A 6,000-nucleotide genomic window follows, 5' to 3' on the forward strand; every position below is an offset into this window, starting at 1 on the left:
CAACCAAGATGGGGAAGCTCATAGATGAATGTTTTTCTCAAAAAGAAATTATTTTTGTATCTGAAAAGCTATTAGTTGTTAGTTGTTAGTTTTAAATGAAGAAACCTCAGATTCAGACCAGACTGTATTTATTTTCATTGATCCATACGTACGAATCAACCCAAATCATTTTTTAATTCTTAGACTTCTTGGCGGTTACAAGCATCACTAAATTTTTTTAAATTCCTAGATTTAATAGTGATTAAAATCGTCACTAATTTTTTAAAAATTCCTAGATTTACTAGCGGTTACAACCGCCACGAAATGTTTTGAGTTACTGGCAGTTGTAAGTCCTGCTAAGTATTTTATTTATTTTTTAAAAAATTTATTTAGCGATAGTTAAAATTGATGCTATAATGGCTTTATGATGCTAAATTTTGAGGCAGTTAATTAACTAACGGTAGAGAAATAGTGACAGTTCTAACTGCCACTAAATAACATATTAAACTGATGCAAAAATTAAAATTTTAGTAGTGAAAACAAAATTTCACACCTGAGGATAAAGTTAATAAATAGAAAATACACATTTTATTATACTTACATATATGGTTTTTAAACATCAAATTAATAAATTCAAAATATTTTAGGTATTCGATGAAAATTTTGCATAAATTAGAAATAAAATAATTATATATTTACTAAATTCGTTGAGTTATATTTTTACGCGGTTAGATTATAAGAGCGAAAATTCCATGGCTAGAAATGATAGTAGAGAAAGCTTCATTAACATAAGTTTTTTTAGACTATAGAATTAAGTTAAAAATTAAATTTCATTAGGAGAGAGAAAATGGTACATCAAGGTTTCACGAGCTATTGTTCAAACACTCCCAATGTTAAGAATATTACTTAATATCTTTTTTATTTAAATTAGTTTCTAGAAAATATTTCAATTTTAGAGATATGTTTCAGTTTTAGAAATTAGTTATTATTTTAGATTAGGAATGAGATATTCTAAATATTTTATACTTGATATTCTGTTATATTTTGCTCTATATACAGGGTATATCAATAAAATACAACAACATGTTCTTCCGTATAACATATCTCATATATCTCTCTTATATCTCATATCTCTCATATTTCCAAAAGCTCTAAAAATCCCAACAGTGGTATTAGAGCCATTGTTCTTTCTGCTGATAGAATGGAAGGAAATATGTCACATGTTGTAAGACCTGCGAAATTTAAATAATTAATTAATAAATGCGGGTAGTGAGAGCCTTTATGACATTAAATGTTAAATTCTATGACGTGGAAAAGTACTAGCTCGAATAGTTGAGAGTACTTGATTGTGTGAGAGGACTTGGGTTCAAGTCCTATGGCCATTGGTGTGCTATTTAATTAAATTCTATTTTTATAATGTTATGTAGAAGCATGAGGAGTGATAATATAATCATAAAATTATAGGAATTTTCACGAAACATGAATTGGTTGAATGGTTGTGCGTTGATTTGACATTGTCATGGTTATAGGTTCAAACCTTGGTAGATCCAAATTAATATTTCTTTTTGCTAAAATTAGTTTTGGCATGAATGTGAAAGGGTAGAGAAACCCTAGCTAACAATGGGCGGCCAAGAGGGGCTAGAAAAATAGCAATTAATGAACTTTGAATGATAATTAAGTTCAGCCTTAATACACATTTTCGTTTTCCTCCTTTCATTGCTTATTAAGAAAAAAATTGGTGGCCAATTAAGGGAAAGAGAGAGTGTTTGGTGGCTGCCATTGTGGGATAGTAAGAGGGGGAAGAATTCAGCGAGTGTACTGTGAGAATTGAGTGTAACTTGGAGCTGAATTGAGGGGAAGTGTTGGGTGACATAGTAATCAGGGGAGAAGGCAAGAACTCGATAGTTTAAGCGAAAGAAAACCAGATTAGGGGAGCTGGACCACGTTAATTTTATGTTTTATTTTTTATTAATTGTATGATGGATAACATGCTTGTGTATGATTCTACATTGCCTTGCTTGAATTTCGTGTTTCTGGAATTTTTCCAGAAATCGCCTGGCGGTAGTTCATCATATGCTTATTTTTAGGTTCCTAAAGAGGAACCGCCTAACGGTATGACCCCGACCGCCAGGCGACGCTTGCTTGTTTCACCCAGTTTTTTGGGTTTTTATGCACGGCCTAGCGGTGATGAACACCTGCCATGCGACGCAAGCTAGATTGGCATGATTTGGTGTTTTTGTGAGTTTTGGGTTGATTCAGATTGTAGGAAAAGGATGTTTTTTGAGATATTGGAATTTTGATGGGAAATAATTGGTAATTGGGAGGGGAATTGGGATTAATTGGAGGAAAATGATAGATAAGCATATTAGGGTTTGAACATTTGGGGTTGGTGTCTTTGAGTAAATTACGTAGACAAAAATAATGTAATTTTGTGTATTGGAGGCCTAACATATGATTAGTAATCATAAGCATATAATGGAAGTGGATTAAGTGGAAAATTAGTAGACTGGTATAAGTTATTGGTGATTAGAATTTGCGCAGGGTGCATGACCAAATCTGGAATTACTAGAAAAAGATGCACCGCCAGCGACTTGTAGCTTGCCACCAGGCGATAACAGTGACAATGGTCCTCATGGCTGGTGCAAGTGCCTCGGGTTGATGGGTGCATTCGAAGGTTCAGGTGGAATTGGATAAGGGAAAAATAAGGTAAAATGGAATTGGAAATAACTAGTAGGCCTTAGGCCATAAGAGTAAGCTTAGTGGTGTTCAAGGTTGGGAGAAATAACAATCTCGCAAGTACAACTTAATGGTAAATATGAGTCAATGGGACTTATCACATGGGTAGGTTGTGTGGTCTAATAATAAGGAAAACTTAATTATTGCTTGGGTGGGTTAAGAGGAAGATTTGGTGTGAATATACACCTAGGTCATTAAGAAGGGAATTGGGGAGGTGGCTACTATTAGGCATAGACCTTGGAGTTAAGGTTATCACGCATGAATTGGGATCTATTTCTAGTGAATGTTGTGTGAAAATTGGGGTGGTGACCAAATTCAAGAGTGGTTAATGTTTGAATTGTGAAAATATATAGGTGGGCACTTATATGTTATTCTCAATAAAGATTTAGGCATAACGGATGATAGATTCTTGTGTTGATGACTGCAATGAGCGATTGGATCATTCTGGATGTGGGTTGTTGCAAACGTGAGATGTTGGGACCTTGTTGAAGTGCTTAAAAAATCAGTATTGCGTAAGTACTAGTGTAGCGCCTAGCGGTGGTGTTTAACCCGCCAAGCGATAGCTACAAAAGTAGTGGGATCCTGGAGCGAGTGGCGTCTGACAGTGAGGGAGGTCCCGCCAGGCGATGCCTGCAACGTTAGTGGGTTTCTGGGCGCGTGGCGCCTAGCGGCACGTGTCCCCCGCCAGACGATTTGGAAGCGTATCTCGCCTAGCGGCTCAAGAGCAACGCCAAATGATATTGCAAAGGCAGAAAATATGTTTTGCTTGCTTTGGATGTGCGTGATCTACAAAGCTTTGATGATACCTTGAAGGTCAGTTTGTTGGTGTTCCTTGAGTTGGGGCTCGGAACGTATCCATTGAGTTATGGCTTGAGATAAGGGTTAAGCACGTGGCATTCCTTGAGTTGTGGCTCAGAATGGCATCTCTTGAGTTGTGGCTCGGGATGACAGATGAACACGAGGAACTCTTGAGTTGTTGCTCGGGTTGGCGAGTGTTGCTGGTGTGAGTGTGCGAGTTGTGGCTCGTATGACGGGTCCAGATAGATTGCCCTCCTTGGTATGAGACCAACGAGTTTGGTAGTCTTGGAACGTTACGAATGATATTCGTATTGGAAACTCCACCTAGTGTTACAGAGTGTGGTTTGTAGCATGGTTTCCCACACGTGCTCTACCAGTTGTGGCTAGTAGGTGTGGCAGCAAGACATCTCGAGGTAGGCATCAGAAGACGTAGAACATAGGTAACATGGTGGTGGCCATGTGGTGTGGAACCAAAGGATAAGATTTCCTTTGGCGTACTTGTATGGTTTATGTGATGTGTGTGTGTGTGTGTGTGTATATATATATATATATATATATATATATATATATATATATATATAAGTTTATGAAATTGTAAGCTCACCTTATCTGCTTGTGGTTGGCGATGATCTTGTACGCGGTACACGGGAGCAGATGTTGTTGTAGGTGGTTTTGGTGAGGCTTAGTAGCGGAGCGGGGAAACTCATGAGAATTTATTTGAGTTTTTATCGTTTATGGTTTTTAATAAAGTTGTAAACCATTATGAGACCGATTTAGTAATTTATTGAGCTTTAAGAATTTTGAATTTGGAGTTGACTTTATTATGTAATAAAGATTTTAAATTCCCCATGTTTTGGGAATTGAGACACAATAAATGATGTATTTTTTTCTATCTCTATTTTATTTTATTAAAAACTCGTAATATCCAGTCGGAATGTTACACATGTCACTACTCTACTCTTTAATGGTGAAAGCTATGATCTATGGCCGGTAAGGATGCAATCATATTTAGAAGAGCTAGATCTATGGGAAGTCGTGGATGAAGATGATGTTCCCTTGTCTAAAAATCCCACCATGGATCAAATCAAAGTGCATAAAGACAAAAAGATGAGAAAGGCAAAGGCAAAGTCATGTTTGTTCACAACTGTTTCACAAATGATTATGACCAGGATCATGACTCTAAAGTCTCCCAAAGTAATTTGGGAATACTTGAAAGTAGAATATGAAGGGAACGAGAAGATTTGAGGCATGAAAGTTTTGAACTTGATATAGGAGTTCGAGATGCAAAGGATGAAAGAGTCAGAGATAATCAAAGAATACTCAAACAAATTGTTGGGTATTACCAACAAGAAAAAAATGTTGGGAAAGGAGTTTCCACATTCTAGACTCATTGAGAAAATTCTATAGACGATGCCGGAAAGATATGAGGCATTTATACTTCCTTAGAAAACACAAAAGATTTATCTACAATTACCTTGACAGAGGTGATACATGTCTTACAAGCACAAGAACAACAAAGATTGATGAGGGAAAATCACGAAGCGGTTCAAGGTAATTTAAATTCAACTAAATAGAATGCTCTCATAATCAAGAAAAATAGAAGGAGCAAATACAACAACACATAGGTTTTTCCATCTTGTCTCCATTGCAAGAAAAAAGGTCATCAACCCAACTAGTGTTGGTGGAGGCCAGATGTCAAATGTCACAAATGCGGTCAATTGGGACATATGGAAAAGGTATGCAAATCCCAAGATTCTGAAGAAGATGTTCAGATTGTGGAGGATAAATTAGAGGAGGAACTACTTCTTACATCATCATGTGTCACAACCAACGAATCTACAAAAGATTGGATTATAGATAGTGGTTGCACAAACCACATGACTCATGATAGAGAAATTTTCAAGGAGCTCAATAAATCAAATATTCCAAGAATTTGTTAAGTGTTTCTGAAATGTTAGAGAAAGGTTATAAGGTCTCCTTTGAAAATAAAGTTTGTGTGATAAAAAAAATGCTAACAACATAGAAGTATTCAAAGTCCACATGAAAGACAAAAGATTTGCGTTGGATTTGATGAAGGAGGAATATGCTATAAATAAAATGAGTATGAAAGAAGGATCAAAATCAAAAGAAGATAAATATCTCTAGAAGAAAGTAGATGTCCAAGTGAAGAAATTAGATGGAGGTCCACATTCTAATATTCACAAATGGTCTAATGCCACTACCATGAAATCCACCGTTGACAAAGACGATGATGATAAAAGAAGAAATACCAAGAAAAATATCAGATTGAAGAAAGATGTGATACCATGGAAGGAAAAGAAAAACAAAAATTATAAGCACAAAAAGAGGAGAAAATCAAAATCAAAAGATTGAGAATCAAATATGAAGATTTAAAATTTAAGTAAACAGATATTAAGCAAGAAGGAATGTTAAGAATATTACTTAATATCTTTTTCATTTAAATTAGTTTTTAGAAATATTCAGTTT

The sequence above is a fragment of the Vigna unguiculata genome, chromosome 8 (genome assembly GCF_037176805.1).
Source record: "Vigna unguiculata cultivar grain cowpea cultivar isolate G323 ecotype 2 chromosome 8, ASM3717680v1, whole genome shotgun sequence".
NCBI lineage: Eukaryota > Viridiplantae > Streptophyta > Magnoliopsida > Fabales > Fabaceae > Vigna > Vigna unguiculata.